This window comes from Enhydra lutris, unplaced genomic scaffold, assembly GCF_002288905.1.
Source record: "Enhydra lutris kenyoni isolate GAN:26980312 unplaced genomic scaffold, ASM228890v2 scaffoldscaffold71, whole genome shotgun sequence".
In the NCBI taxonomy this organism is placed as follows: Eukaryota; Metazoa; Chordata; class Mammalia; order Carnivora; family Mustelidae; genus Enhydra; species Enhydra lutris.
Genome location: NW_019154155.1, coordinates 2414484 through 2431041, shown reverse-complemented (window position 1 = coordinate 2431041; position 16558 = coordinate 2414484). Strand labels below are relative to the sequence as shown.

Sequence of the window (16558 nt, the reverse complement as noted above, 5' to 3'; positions counted from 1 at the left end):
AAAATTTTCCATTATACATGGAAGCTTCTTTTTCTTAAAAAATAAAACACAAAGATGAATATAAGTTCAAGAAATTTACATCTGGCCTCTATCTTTATATCAGGCTTAAGGACAAGGGGCTGAACGAACCCAGACCCTCTGTACCCATTTCAGTGCCTGGCACACAGGAGACATGCAAGAAATACCAGGCTTTAATTGAAAGCCACTAGGTAACCATGTAACAAAATATACTTCTCTTACAAAACATTTTTAATATTATTTTTCAAATTTAAATTTATAGGCTATGAAACTATAATAATATTCAAGGCTGAATTTATTCTTATGTTTCCTAGATGTCAGTCTTAGCCATTGGGATTTCTAGGTTTTCCTTCTGTGGGAGAATAAAGGATACTTAAGTCCATGTTGTTCTAGTTTATTTTTATAACCTCAGGAACTAGTGCCACGTCAGGAATAGAGAAGTTACACAACAAATGTTTTAGAATAAATTAGTCTAGCTTTTATATTAATAAGCTACTTCTCTGTTCTGGATCTAATTATAGTAATGATTAAGTAAAGTACTTAGTACACAATAAGTTAGTTAACTCATAAATACTATTCAACAAAAAGTAATCCAAACAAACTTAAAACATACCCTTTTTTCCCTGTCCTGGTTGGCAACTTTAGCTGTCTGACCTTTGATTTTCAGATTAAGCTTGGTTTTCTTCAGACTTTCTAATTCTAAAACAATGATTTGAAGAAATGGCCCTCTAGTACTTATATTTTCAGAATATAAACTACTCTCTCCTTGGATGGTTGTCAAAGTTACCTTAAATTGGCAATACAGACTATTGGTCTCCGTATTTTTGCTGGACAATATGACTTTAAATTCTCTGCTATCTAATCCTTATTCCCCCTCCATTACCAGAAAAAAGAAAAAGAAAACAAAAACAAAAAACAGCTACTACCAACATCACTACAACACTCCATTTCAGGAGTATCAACATCAACCAAAAGGATGAAACATTTATAGCACACTCCATCCTACAACAGCAGAATATATATTCTTGTTCAAGAGTATATGGGAGATATATGAAGACAGACAATATCATGGGCTATAAAACAATCCTCAAAAACATTTTAAAAACTAAAATCATATAGAATGGGGCGCCTGGGTGGCTCAGTGGGTTAAAGCCTCTGCCTTCGGCTTAAGTCATGATCCCAGGGTCCTGGGATCAAGCCCCACATTGGGCTCTCTGCTCAGCGGGGAGCCTGCTTCCTCCTCTCTCTCTGCCTGCTTCTCTGCTTACTTGTGGTCTCTGTCTGTCAAATAAATAAAAAATCTTTAAAATAAAATAAAATGAAATACAATCATACAGAATGTATTCTCCTACCAAAATCGAATAAAGTAGAAGTCAGTAAGAGAAAGATAACAGAAAAATCTCCAAATATTTGGAAAGTAAGCAAGACACATGTAAATAATCCACAGGTCAAACCAGAAGACAAAGAGAAATTTTAAAAAACACATTTAACTGAATGAAGATGAAACTGAAATACATCATTATAGGATATACCTAAAGCAGTACTCTGAGGGAAATTTATAGCATGAAGTAAATACATATTAAAAAGAAGAAACATCTCAAATCAGTAAACTCCCACCTCAAGAACTTAGAAAAAGGGCAAAATAAACCCAAAGAAAGAAAAAGGAAGGAAATAACACAGGTAAGAGCAGATAAAAACAAACTGAAAATAGAAAAATAGAGAAAATCAATTAAACCAAGAGCTGTTTTTTTTAGATTAATAAAACTCACAAACTTCTAACAAGACTGACAAAGAAAAAAGAAGAAACAATATACCAACATCAGTAATGAAACAAGATATTACTACAGACCCCCTCCCAGATATAAAAAGGCCAATAAGGGAATATTACGAACTCTATATACATAAATTTGACAATTTAGACAAAATGGGCCATTTGCTAAAAAAAAAAAAAAAAAACTACCAAAATTCACACAATATGAAATAGATAACTTCAACAGCCCTTAACCACTAAGGAACTTGAACTTGCAATTTCAAAGCTACCAAAAGAGAAATCTCCAGAGCTCAGAGAATCTCACTGAAGTAGTCTACCAAATGTTTAAAAAAGAATTACACCATTTCTACATAAACCTTCCAGGAAATTAAAGAGGAGGAAATACCTCCCTACTCTTAATTTCATGAAGTTATTGTTACCCTGATACCAAAACTAGATGAAGATAATATTCACCCCCTCCAAAAAACCACAACTTACAGATGTAATATTGCTCATGAATACAAACACAAGAATGATAAACAAACTAGAATTCAGCAATATATAAAAATAATTATGCACATGAACAAGTGGAGCTGATATGCACTTGGGGTTATTCCAGTGATCCAAGTTTTTTAATATTTGAAAATTAATAAATATAATCTACCATATTAACAGGCTAGAGAAAAAATCATATGATCACATCAACTGACACAGAAGAAGTATCTGATAAAATTCAACACCCATTCGGGGTGCCTGGGTGGCTCAGTGATTAAGCATCTGCCTTTGGCTCAGATCAAGATCCCAGGATCCTAGGATTGAGCGCCGCGTTGGGCTCCTTGCTCAGCAGGGAGTCTGATTCTCCCTCTGCCTGCTGCTCCCCCTGCTTGTGTTCCCTCTCTCTCACTCTCTCTCTCTCTCTCTCTCTATCAAATAAATAAAATCTTGGGAAAAAAATTCAACACCCATTCACCCATTCACCATTTAAAAAACAACAGCAATGACAACAGAATACATGGGAGCTTTTTCAACTTGCATCAACCAAAAGCCTGCAAAAGACAGGGTGCTTTTCTCCTAAGATCAGAAACGAGAGACAAGGATATTTGCTCTCACCACTCTCTTATCCAACATAATGTTAGAAGTTCTAGCCAGTGCAATAAGGCAAGAAAAGGAAATAAAAGTCATATAGATTGGAAAGGCAGAAATTAAACCATTCCTATCTGCAAAGGACATGACTGTCTACATAGAAAATCCCAAGGAATCTACCAAAAAATTCCTAGAGCTAATGAATGAGTTCTGCTAGGTTGTAGGATATAAGCTAAACATACTAAAAAACCTACTTTATTTCTATATACAGCAATGAACACATGGCCATCAAAATTAAAAATACAAACCATTGGGGCGCCTGGGTGGCTCAGTGGGTTAAGCCCCTGCCTTCGGCTCAGGTCATGATTCCAGGTCCTGGGTTCAAGCCCCACATTGGGCTTTCTGCTCGGCAGGGAGCCTGCTTCCTCCTCTCTCTCTGCCTGCATCTCTGCCTACTTGTGATTTCTCTCTGTCAAATAAATAAATAAAATCTTTAAAAAAAAAAATACAAACCATTATGGACCTTGAGAGTATTAGGCTAAGTAAAATAAGTCAGACATATAAAGACAAATACCATGATTTCACTCATACGTGAATCTAAACAAATAAGCAAGCAAGTAAGCAAAACAAAAACAAGCTCACAGAGACAGAGAACAGATTGGTGGCTACCCGAGTGGAAGGTGAGTGGGGGTGCAAAAATGGGTGAAGGAGGTCAATTGCATGGCAATGGATGGTAACTAGACTTTTCGCAGTGATCACTTCACAGTGCATACAGATGTCAAACTATAATGTTGCACACTTGAAACTTAGGTAATATTGTATACTAATTATAATCTTAATAAAAAATACAATACTATTTATAGTCAAAAAATGAAATACTTAGGTATAAATCTAAATCATGAACAGGAATTATAGGAGAAGACTACACAATGATGATAAAATCAATAGATTATTTGGTTCTCCCAAAATTCCAGCAAGATTTTTTACAGATAAGAGATTATTCTAAAATTTATATGGAAAGGGAAAGGAGCTAGGATTGCTAAAACAATTCTGAAAAAATAAAATGAGAGGAATCAGTCCATCCAATTTCAAGACTCATAACTACAGGAAACAAAACTGTGATACTGGCTGAGGTATAACACAGTCCAATTGGACAGAAAAAAGCACCCAGAGAAATACCTACATAAATATGCCCACTTACCTTTTATAAAGGTACAAAGCAACTGATGGAAGAGGGATAGCCTTCTCAACAAAAAAGTGCTGGAGCAACTCGACATCCACAGGCAAAACAAAACAAATAAATGGAACCACCAAGATCATGACCTAAATCTCGCACCTTATACAAAAACTCAAAAGGTTTATAAATTTAAAGATTTTATTTGTTTATTTGTCTCAGAGAGAGGGAGAGGGCACACATAAGCAGGGGGAGCAGCAGGCAGAAGAAGAAGGAGGCTCCCCACTGAGCGAAGAACCCAACATGGGACTTGATCCCAGGACTCAGGGATCATAACCCCAGCTGGCCAAAGGCAGAGGTTTAACTGACTGAACCACCCAGGTATTCCGAAACGATCACAAATTTAAGTTTAAAATGTAAAACTATAAGACTTAAAAAAATAGAAGACAATCTTCAAAGAATTCTTTTTCTTAGACTTGACATGAAAAATATGATCCATAAAAGGGAAAACAAATCAATAAATTGGACCTCATCAGAATTAAAAACTTCTGTTCTGCAGAGAACCTGGTTACGAGCTAAAAGGGAAAGCTAGTCAGAACAGAGATTTGCAAACCCCATGTCTAAAGAACTAGTATCTTCAGAAAATTATGCTGAGTGAGAAAAGCAATCCTAAACATAATATGTTCCAATTTTATAAAATTTTTTAAATGACAGAATTATATGGAGAACAAATTAGTGGCTGCTAAAGAGGGAAAGGAAGGAGTGGGGACAGGAGGGAGGTGGGTATGGCCATAAAAGGACAACATGAGGGATCTTCATGGTGATGGGAAATGTCTGTATCTTGACTGTATCAATGTCAATATCCTAGTTGTGATGTTGTACTCTATCATGTAAATATCATTGTACTACATCATGCATGTATATCTACAATTATTTCAAAATGAAAAGTTCAATTAAAATTAATAAACAAGAATTTAAAACTCTCCACAAATACAATTATATAGTGCCTTAACTCTCAAATCCCCACTCCCTTCTTCAGCAAACTCCTGCCTCTTCTGTGTCAGATGTCCACTTTTACCAACCTTACTCTAGTTAATGAAAACAACCTATTACCATCGTCTTCCACACAACCAATTATTGGGATCTGGGTGTACATTTGGCTGAATATCCCCACAATGGATGCAGATGAGGTCAGCAGGAGAGCCTAGGACCAACACCAGCAGTCTGTATAATTCCGGCACAGGTTACCCAATCAGGTACCAGCAAGAAGGTGTGGCCACCTGCCCATTAGGCTGTGGGTAATTATCAGCCCTCTCTATATGGCTTCCTTTGAAGCCATTCACCTAACCCTTGAAACACTTCCACTGTTATCTGCATCACACTATGGGAGAAGCAAGCGGCATTGCAGTCAAAACGCCATCCAGGAGACCACGTCAGTGACAGACAGCCTTCCCAGCACCAATTCTCCTTGTCTGTCCTCCACATGAAAGCAGCAGCTGCCATCAGATCTTCCCTGTGGGTTCCGAGATGAAGATCACTGCTTCATCATCTTCCTTCCCCTCTTGCCAAATAGCGGCCCTGAAAACATGAGGCAGCCAATGGGCAATGCTTCCCAAGTCCCTTTGCCCTCAGGTGACACAACAGTCACTTCCTTGGGAATCTGAAACCATCCATATCTCTGGGTGAGCAGTCAGTGAGTGGGGGGTCCTGCCAGGACTCTGAATTTCTCCCTCATATGAGGAGAAAGCTATAGGATTCTCCCTATGGGCACATCTCTTTCCAACTAACAATCCATGAGAAGTGTTTTCTAAGCTCATTCTGACTCCTGCAGTGATGACTTTACACAAGGCAGAGGAAGAATTTGTAACGAGGCATGTGTTGTAACTGGTCACAGGGGGATCCAGTTCTCTTTAAAGGAGCAAATAAAAGTATACTCCCCGGTGTACTTTTGTGACAGTGACAAAGACACATGCTTGCAGAAGTTTTGTGGGTTTTTTCAAATCTTCTCTCACTAATGACTAAGGTGCTTCCCAGGTCTTTCCAGGTGACCTGGACATACACAGAGAAGGTGGCTGTCCCGGCTCAGTAATGATGACAGCCTGGGAACCCTCCTGCTGAGCCAGGTCTCCTTTCACAATGTTCTTTATCCCAGACTGATCTGCACAGATACCCACTATCTTCATCTCAGAAGAAAAGTGTTCCAAGTGACACAAAGGGTTCTTAAAAATCCCCAACCTCCACTGTGTACAGAGTAAGACCTGGCCTCTACAGAGATGGCTTTCCAGGAAAGCCAAGAAAACAACACTGTCCTACTGACAATAGGCCATTTCCTTCTTCCTTTAGAGATTCTTCATCCCAGCAGGAAAGGAAATCTAAGAGACTGGCAGTACCTGCCCATAAAAATGAAAAAAGGGTATTAAACTCCTATAGTACGAAATCAACAAAACTGTAATCATCTACTTGAATAATTTCAATTTGGTAGTCCAGCATGCACCAAAATTTAATAAACCACTTTGCTTTAGAATAATTGTCACATGGGGCTTGATTTAATTAATCTCAGCAGGCTTGAAAATAGCCCCCAGGAAGTCAATGCGATCAACTTCCCTCAGTTGTGCTAGAATGAAAATGTAAGTTAACTATGCTACCAAATCAAGACATATTTAGGCAGTGGTGGCGATTTTCTATGCTCTGACCTATCTACCTGTAAGCACTGACCTTGTAATGCTAGATCAGTCTCGCTTCTATGTACCAGGAAGGCTTCTGGCTCAGTACCCTTTCAGGGTGAGCACCTTGGATAAAGGGTCAGATTAGAAATAAAGATTAGAAAAGGCAGAAAGAGTTCTTGCTTCCTCCTCCATGTTTCTTCTATGTTAGAAGGAAAGCAGACCCCGTTCTCAGAACCCAGGGTATTTTTCCTAATTCTGACCGGAGTTAAGAGAAGACCAGATGATCTTCCGGCAGAACCACTGACAGGCAGAAGAAAGCATACTTACCCTCTCCCTTCTCCTGAGTGTCACTGCCCTGGAAGAGGATTCTAGCCCAGAGAGCAAAGCCAAGAGGAAGTGAATCTTCATCACTCTCCTCCCATCCAAGAGTGAGATCTAATGAGAAAAGGTGAGACTCGCAGGGGGCAGGAGGGCTAAGCTCTGCCAGAGTTACAACTTAGACTTGACCCTGTCCATGTGCCCTCAGTACAGTGCCTCACCCTGGCCCGAACTGGGTCTGCATTTATGAATGAATGGTCCCTACGTCTCAAGGAGCAGAGCATTGTCATTATCCAGAAGCCATCCTGACTCGCAGAAGCACGGGATGCTCAGCCAGCTGCGTGTGGCATTTCCAAGGCTAAGCCTGGAGACAAGCACCTGCCTCCAGGTGGCTCAACACTGAGCACGAGCTGTTTATACCAATGCTGGGTGGTAAGGACCGCACTTGGAGATACAAATACGACCCAGACAGGGACGCCTGGGTGGCTCAGTTGGTTAAGCAGCTGCCTTCGGCTCAGGTCATGATCCCAGTGTCCTGGGATCGAGTCCCACATCGGGCTCCTTGCTCATCGGGGAGCCTGCTTCTCCCTCTGCCTCTGCCTGCCATTCTGTCTGCCTGTGCTTGCTCTCTCTCCCTCTCTCTCTCTGACAAATAAATAAATAAAATCTTTAAAAAAAAAAAAAAACAAAAACAAATACGACCCAGACAGCCTGATTCCACAAGCTGCACATTTATAAATCACTCTTCTTACCCACACCTTGCCATTGACTTGTCATTAAAAAACTAAGGGTTCAAGAGAAGTTGCCACTTTCCTTATTCACAATTCCACAATTCAGAATTCATTCATTTACTTAGTGAGGCCAGGAGTCTAAGACTCAACTTAGAAGGGAACTTTATGTAATGAGGAGCTCACTCTATGTCACACTGTCAGAACACAGTATGTGGTTTTGACTCCAGCATATACACCTACCCTACACACACACGCGCACACACACACACACACACACAAGTACATGTGCACAAGTACACCACAGATCATGGCCAGGAACCGAAGCTGGCACGTAAAGTATGCAATCCTTTTCCGGGAAGTATAGGACACAATAGTTTTGGAGAAGTGGCCTAAGGTCACAGAGAGAGATGCCTTTAATGGTAGAGCTGAAACTGGATTTGGTAAAACAAGTAGGCTCCTTGGTAAGATGAGCCAAGCAATCAATGGGGAAGTTTAGATTTGTTTCAGAAAACTCAAAGGTAGAGAAAACAGGTCTAGCAGATTTTAAAACATACCATTTTAGTGAACATTTTGCTTATTTTTCCTAGCGCATTTCAGACTGTTAACCTCAAATGTTTAAAACCTAAATGTACTTCGAACTGTTCTCATTTTGAATATATAATCCTTCTGAATATAACTAAAGCTTGTAGATATTAATATAGCCTTGCCTTCTTTACTGTTTTCAACGAGGACTTGGGGGATGTTATTTCAGAAGGATCCATGGAACATTTAAGCAAGGGCAAGTCCTTTGAAGGTCTGTATTTCTAAAGCCTATTCAGTCCAAGAGTAACTGCAGTGATAATGGTAAGACCACACAATGGAGGCTAGTCTTTACCATAATACTGAGCCACTTGTGTGCTGGCTCCACGAAAGTTTCCCCAGTGGTAGGTTTTCACTTAGTAATCGGGCAGCAGAACAAATATAGTGAATCAATTATTTCCATTTGCAGCACACACTTAAATGTCCCAGGGCCAATCTCACAGTAAACACCAATTACTTGCATGCCTGACACAGAAAACAAAACCAAACATGTACTCTTTCTCACAGAAAGAGCACAAATCAGAAACCTGAGATATGAATTCACTTATTTCTCATTCTTTGCTTAGTTTGGCCACACTACAAGGACTGATTCTAGACTGAAAGATAGAACAAAGCCACAGAACTCAAACTGCATCACCCATTTCCTTCTGAGGGTACTAACTACCGCTCACTTACTCAAGCCTCCTGGTCCCAGGCAACCTACATTTTAATAACTTGCCAGGATAAATTAGAATAATTGTTGCATGGGGTTTGGCTTAATTAATCTCAGCAGGCTTCAAGCAAGGCCCATGAAGTCAACAGGAAAAATGTCCTTCAGATGTTCCATTATTAAAAGTTGAGGAATTATGCCACCAAAAGAGACAGGTATAGAAAAGGCTGCAGTTATAAATCAAAACCAAAATACTTACACATGCTGATAGAGACAGAGACATGTTTGTCCCTCCACAGGAGGAAGGGAAGGAATAAACTTGCTAGCTTGGCTGTTTTGGTACAAAGCAGGTGCTTATCAATAGTTGTCAAATTAACAAAACAATGAATAAAGGTTGATTTAATGTATGTGACAAGACAGGGAATGCAAAAAGATTATACATCTTTTCAAGTAATGGTTAGAAATACATAATTTAGGACATAGAGACATTTAGATCCCAGAAAATAGAACCATGCCAAAGAGACCAAGTCTAAAGATTTATTCCAGGTTTGAAAACTGGCATTTAGGTACAAATGACAGATTAGAACAGGTACAAAATAAACTGAGTTCAGATTCCAACTCTGCTGCTTGCTAACTCTGTGACCTTGGGAAGGCATTTACCTCTCTGTGTTTCAATTGCCTTATCTGAAAAACGTAGACAGTAATGGTCCCCAACTATTAAGTACTCCTCACCCATGTTGTAAAGCATTGCTACTTCATGATTTTAGAATGGTTATATTCCAAAAATTGAAGTTTTTCCATACAGAAGTGGGAAAATGATGCCCAGGGCTGAGAAGGCTGTGAGGGAGGACACACTCTGTTTACAGCATGACCCTTGCAAAGCGAGGGCTTAGAGAATTAGATGTGGAGATCCATGGCACTGGGCTATTTCACCTCTCAACTCTCAGAACAAAAGACGGGACCACCAGAGATTTCCAAACCAACAGGCGTTTGACAATTAACAAGTATTCATCAAACAACTGAAATGGCTCACTTTCCCCTCCTGCTGCCATAAAACCATCAGAGCCTCCGCCAGCACATGTATACGAAGCATTTACTGCGCCAGGCACTCTGCTAAGCAAGAATGGACTCATTTCATCCCCCCAACAGCTGAGCACAGTGATTCCCAAACCTCCCTGCACATGGGAAGCTGCTAAAAATTTCAATGCTTAGGTCACACCCAAAACCAATCACAGTATTTGGGATGGGAGTAGGCATCAACTTTAAAAAAAGACAAACAAACAAACAACAACAAAAAAAAAAACAAAAAACCTGGCTAATTCAAATGTGCAGTGAAGTGTGAAATGGTACCAAAAGGCTGGGTACTGTTCCTACCTACATTTTTCAGATAAGGCAACTGAGGCACAGAAAGGGTAATACCTTCCCAAGATCACATAGCAGAATTAGGATCTGAAACTCAGTGTGACTATTGCCAACACTAAAAAATCAGGAAAGATGGAGGTGTTACAGAAATAATATAAAACACTAGTGGGCAATGAAATGAAGTGAGGGGTGGGGAGAAATTGTGAGAAAGTACATACACTTGGCAAAGAAATGCAGGACATGTGGACAGCTGTGGACTTGAGGAAAATCCTACCTAATCCAACCAGGTAGGAACAGAGTTTTCACTCTCTGAAAACCTTATCATGTAGCCATGAAGAGTAACTGTTTAGGGCCTCTTGAAAGCGCATGTGCTAAAACAGTGCTTCTCAAACTCTGGACCTCTGAAGCTCTCCATAGGTCTGAGGGAAAGCCCTAGAATTTGCTCTTCTAACAAATCCCCAAGTGATACTCAGGCCAAACCACAGCTCTAAACACACAACAGTCATAAACGATAAGCTGGGAGCTACAGCCATGCAGAAGTGTTCAGAGTCCCTAGGGTCCCCGAGCTAAAGTCTGTCTCCCCACCTGTACTTACTCAATCTGGCTGAATCCACCTGCATTATGCCTCCCTTTGGCAGCTCCTTCCCCAATCTGCTCATCCCATTCAGCCCAGGCTGTAGTTAACTCCTCCTCCAGGAAGGCTTCCTGGATCCTAGATCTCTCATGGGCTCCCTAAACCCCCTCCTCAAAAACTGATCACATATCTGCTACACATTTTAAGACTTTCCTTTCACACATCTACCTCTCCCACTGGATAGGAATGTGAGGCTCCTTGAGGACCACAGCTGTTCTGAGGACTCTTTCCATCTTCCCCATCCGGCACAGGCCTGGCACATAAAAGGTACACAATAAGCATGCACATGCGAGCACGCCATTCTACCAGGAAGGGTGGGAATGGAGCAAATTTCTCAAGTAGGAGCTGGTTTTCTTACAGCAATAGCTGATTTCAGTGTATAAGCCGGATGTGTCTCAACGTACATGTGTAAGTTGTTTCAGGACTCAGGACTCCATCTCTCACCGTACATGGTGGTTAAATACTAGGGCCTGACCTCAGAAATGTGTTTAATGTGACTGAATTGTAATTTTAACACTCAAGTACAAGACTGCTCACTGTTTATATGGAACGATAATTTCTACAAAAGACTGTGATCAAAGTTCCAGTAGCAGGAACATATCTCATTCCCTGCCTCCTGTCCCTCCGTTTTAAGACAATAAAATCCTGGACTCGCCCTCCCCTTGCATCTGTCCTAGACCATGAGCAAAGATCGCAGTTTCCCACTTACCGGCAGGCTGCCTCCCTCCACCAACACTTTCCAGTCTGTCTGGTCATTTCAGACCTGGGTTCTATTTTTCTCCAAGGACAGCTTGCCAGTCTTAGGGAACAAACTCTGTCATGGTGTCAGTGGGGGCTGGGGAAAGACTGGCTGCCCTCTTCTTCCAAGTTAGCCATGCAGAGTCCTCTCAGAGCTCCCCAACCTGGCTGACTCCAGAGAGTGAGGATGGGAGGCAGAGGAAGGTTCCAGTCCAGATCTGGCAGGCAAGAGTGCCCAAAGATATTTTGAATCAGGCACATGGTCCCTGAAATTACAATGTTGAGTTCTCATTTCTTCCACAATGACAGAGTGGTCCTACTGCAGGGAAACGGGCAGAGGTTATATCTGACCAAGAAATGTAGTCCTTTAAGGTCCTGGTGAAGGTGAGGTAACAGTTCTGTCTCCAGGACATTTGAATATTAGGGCAAAAGGACGCGATATTACCTGCATCCACAAACGTGGACATTCTGACCACAGTCACTGCCATGTATTAGAAATCTATATCATCCTCTTTCCATTCGTGGCATGGCAGCAGCTCCCAGGACCCTCTCAGGCAGTGACAAAGCGCCATGTGCACCCCAAGTGAGACAGACAGGGATGGGCCCTGAAACTCTTAAGAGCCTGCCTCCCCCCGCCAATGTTACATCTGCAGCTCACCAAACAGGAACCATCTAGTTCGGAAAAGCCTCTGCAAAAGAGTGTAGCCAAAGGGAGTTATAAGGGACAGAGGAGACAGACACATGGAAGCATACACCCAGATCTCCTGAGCCAGGCAGCCCAGTGCTCCAATCTCATCCTTATCACTTACTTTGAGGCTTTGGCCATGAAAAAGTCCTTCACCTCCATTTTCTCAGCTCTGAAAGGGGAGCAGAGAAATCTAACTTGCTCTTCAGTTAGAATGATCCTCATCTCAACCGCAGAACACAGATGACTACTTGAGCGACTGTTCCCTCAATTCTCCCAAGGATGGAACCTAACTGCCCTCCTCATTCTAGAAGCATCAGAGAAGTTAATTACATACGACGTGTACCTTAGGGCATTAGGGTTTAATTCTGTCAAGAGAGACTGATACAGAATGAGTTGAGCAGCATGGGTAAATACTACCCTCCAGGTTCCCGGAGGGTTCCTGGGGGGGAAGGGATTAAATAGAAAGGTAGGAGCTGGGAATCAGGAGGGCTTAGGTGGGAGTCCCAGTCCAAGAGAAGGGGGAGAGCATGGCAGAGCCAACACAGAAACAAAAGCTAACCTGACACGCTCTGTCCCCTTCACTTGTTTCATTTGAGATGCAAGGATGAAGGAAATCATATGAGCACTTTGTGCCTAATGCATTTCTGTCTGCAAATGGAAAATACAATTAAACATTATAGTTACTCATCTTCAAATGCCCATGTATTATATGATTTGCCTCTAGAAAGCAATGTACATTTGGTGTTCTTTCCTGATGTTTTGGAAATAACAAAATTACTTTTCTAAAACCTCTGAATTTATACTTCCATGATTTTATGATCCCATTTATGCCATTACATATTTCAAAAGCAAACATTTTAAGTGTTTAGCTTTCAGACAAAAAAAAAACCACCCAGAAAACCCTGACAATTTCTATTTTAAATGAATCCTTCCAGAGCCTCTTAGCTCAGGAAAGGAAGAGGAAAGAAGGCTCATTGTTTTCAGCAGCAAGCAGACAGATCAACCCACCAAGCTGTACAGCCAGCCATGAAGAGCCCTGAACCAAAGATCAACAGATCTGGGATCTAAGCCCAGTTTTCCGATCCTTTGGAGACTGCTGCTTTCCCTTGGAGACGTCATTTTACTTTGCTGGGTCAGTTTCCTCATCAGTGGAGCGTAAGACCCCTTCCAGCTATCAAAGTATAAAACTTTACCTACACTCTGCCTCAGTAGCTGCAAAAGGGGAAATATTTGCCTCCAACTTTCAGGAAGGTAAAGACCAACAAGGAAATATTTGAACAAGCTTTTGGGATTACATAATGAAATAGAAATAAACGAGACTCATAAAAATCACAGGGCTATCAGGGGGGGTCCTAGAGGTCTGGCCAACTAGCCAAAGTGAATCTCAAACTCCCAATGCACAGGAGACTGCTGGTGATCATCTCTCTTCCAGCCTTCCTGTAGCTAAGGGGACCAATGTATTCTGTTCAGGAAGCCAACCAAAAGCAAGCTTGAATTGACAGTCAGCCCAGACAGTGTCCCCAGTCTTTCCAAAGGACATCAGGCATTGGGTTTTCCCCCGTGCACTGTTCTATAGGTATAGATAATATGCCCTCAATTGTTGTAAACTGCAGACTAAATAAAACGTGCAATTCATGACCTTATTTCCAAAGCCAAATCCCAGCCTATGTCTGAGTTCAGAAGTTTCTATAGCATAGAAGCTCCGCACCTGGCAAGAAGGGCTCTGCCACTAGAGAGCCTTGAGAAACTGGGCCTGTTACTTCTCAGCCTCTCTTGTCTCATCTGTAAAATGGGGAGAGTAATAGTATCTACATTTCAGGGATGTGAGGAGGATTAATGAGGTATTAGTGCATGTAAATCCCTCAGAAGAGGGCCTGGCCCAGACTGTTTGATAAGTATATTCATATTGATATCAATATTAACATAATCCAGTAACTATGTATATGATACTGAAGCAGATGGGAAGGTCCTGAAATCCAGGGTACTCCTGGGGAAAGGCAGAGGCTCCCTCCCTCCACCTCCAGACCCTTTTCAGGCAGTCTGAAATTAAGATGTCTGCAACGTAATGGAGGACTGATTTGTAAAAGAGGAAAGGGAACCTAGGGATGGTGGTGGCGTAGAAAATTCACAACCAAAGGAACTGAAACAAGGTGAGCTGTGAAGGCAGTAGCAGGGAAAGCACTTGTCGAGAAGTAGGTAAAAGGCAAGAAAGCACCATGTGGGAGAAATTGGGGAGAGAAGCAACACATGTGCACATGCACAGCACAAATAAAAAAACAGATAATCATCCTGGTTGGAAGATGGCAAATTTGGGGGCCGAAGGAGGTCATTGAAAATTACAATATTGTATAAGAAATAGTCACATAAAACTCTATAAAGCATGTTGGGGCAGAGAACTAGGGTAGCACAGGGGGGAGCGCATAATTAACAGGCACCAGGAGAACAATGGAATGAGGAGGTTTGCAAGTTGGGGGACATGAAGAAAAGGTGCATTTGTTATGAATGGTGCAAAAATAAAATGGAGTGAGATTTCTGTGCCTGTCAGCAAAGGAAAGCAAAGAACTGGGAGATCTGAAGGGGGGTTGTGGGAATGAAAACACCAGGCAACACAGAAAATGAGATGAGGCGCAGAGAAAACCTGGGGGGTGGGGGTTGATTTTTGGATAGTCTTGGTAATAAGTGTTCACTAAATTCAAATTATTGTTCTATTATTAACATTATCATCCAGTGAGGCGAAGCAACTAACCAGAGTTTTTTTGTTTGTTGGTTTGGTCTGGTTTGGTTTGGTTTGTTTTTTCGCGTTTGGAGGGAGGGGAAATTTGTTGAGGCTCTGTAACTTTACACAGTCAGATGGGTGGCCCGCCAGCCAGCACAGGTCACCTGAGTTCCCCCTGACGTGAGCAGCACTGCTGGTTTCTACCTTCCTGGGGCTAGTATGCAAATTCCCGCACCACGTCAACCACAACTGGAACCAAGCCGACTCCAGCAAACCTTCCAATTCAGAGGCGACAGACACCGAGTCCCAGCGGTCTTTCTCATAAAATGAGACGCAGCTGGGACCTGAGGAGAATCCTGCTTTCAAAACTAAGTTCTCGGACCGCATCCGCTCCAGGGCAACCAGCTACAGCAGACCCGGGCCGGTGCCGGTGGCACCGGTGGCGCCACCCGAGGGAGCGGAGCTGTGAAGGGAACACCGGCCGCACCAGGCTCCCCGAACCTTTGTCCGCCCTCCCCGCGCAACCTCGAAGGCCAGGCCCAACGAGTCGGGAGCTCGGGGTAAAGTTTCAGGGTAATCCCCGAACGGGTCGCGCCGGAGACGATCTCTTCCAGGAGCACCGGCTGCACGCGCTCCCCGGGGTCAACGCCGCTGGCCGAAACTGGGGGTTGGGGGGGTCGCCGAGCAACTACTGCAGGACACCAACAGGTGGGCAGCTAGGGCTGCCCCGAGAAGCAGCCAGGAGGATGGAGAACGGAGGAGGGCGTCCTCGGGCTATGAAAGCCGTCGCTTGGGGCTAATTCCTCTCTCCCGGCTCCCGGCTAACAGCCCCAGACGCCTGCCCCCACGCCCCGCGCGCGCCCCGCACAGACGCACGCCGGGGTGCAGCCTCACCTCGTGCGGCTCCCACTCGGCGGAGCCTCCAAAGCCAGAGGATCCAAGACGTCCCTGCGAAACAGGGCCGGTCCAGGTCCCACGGAGCTCGGAGCACGCCGGTCTCTCGCAGAAGCCTCTGCTCCGGTGCGCTGCCTCTGGGTTGGCGGCGGGCGGGGCGGCTGCCCGAGAAAGCGCGGCGCTGAATCCCGCCCGCGCTGCGGCTGCGGGGCTCCCAGACCACGCCCCCACCCCGCCTCGGGTCACACCCCCAGCCCATTTTAGAGCTACGCCCAAGCCACGCCCCCAACCCGGCTCTCCCACTACTCCCCTGGTCCGGAGCTCGTTTCCTCTCCAGGCCACGCCCCCAGCCCCGTTCTCTGTCCACTTAGGCCATGCTCCCGACCACACTCACCCTCTGTACCCCGGCATTGCCACGCCCCCTGCCCGGAGACCCGGCCAAGTCCGTCCCTACCAACATCCCGGCTTCCCGCACCATCTTCCCAGCCTTTCCCAGCCCCTCAAGGCATCCCTCATCTCCCATCAGGATATCCCCCCTTGCCACGCCCCTGGCCCTGC

General features: G+C 43.4%; 1 protein-coding gene across 1 annotated transcript in view; it reads right to left on the bottom strand.

Annotated features, from left to right (window-relative positions):
- The window catches only part of LOC111159890 (spermatogenesis associated 13), a 149572-nt gene extending 133557 nt beyond the window's left edge, over positions 1-16015 (bottom strand). Inside the window, exon 1 of the mRNA XM_022522556.1 lies at positions 16001-16015. The gene's annotated coding sequence lies outside the window, so the exon portion shown is untranslated. The remainder of the gene's footprint in view (positions 1-16000) is intronic.
- Positions 16016-16558: the final 543 nt, after the last annotated feature.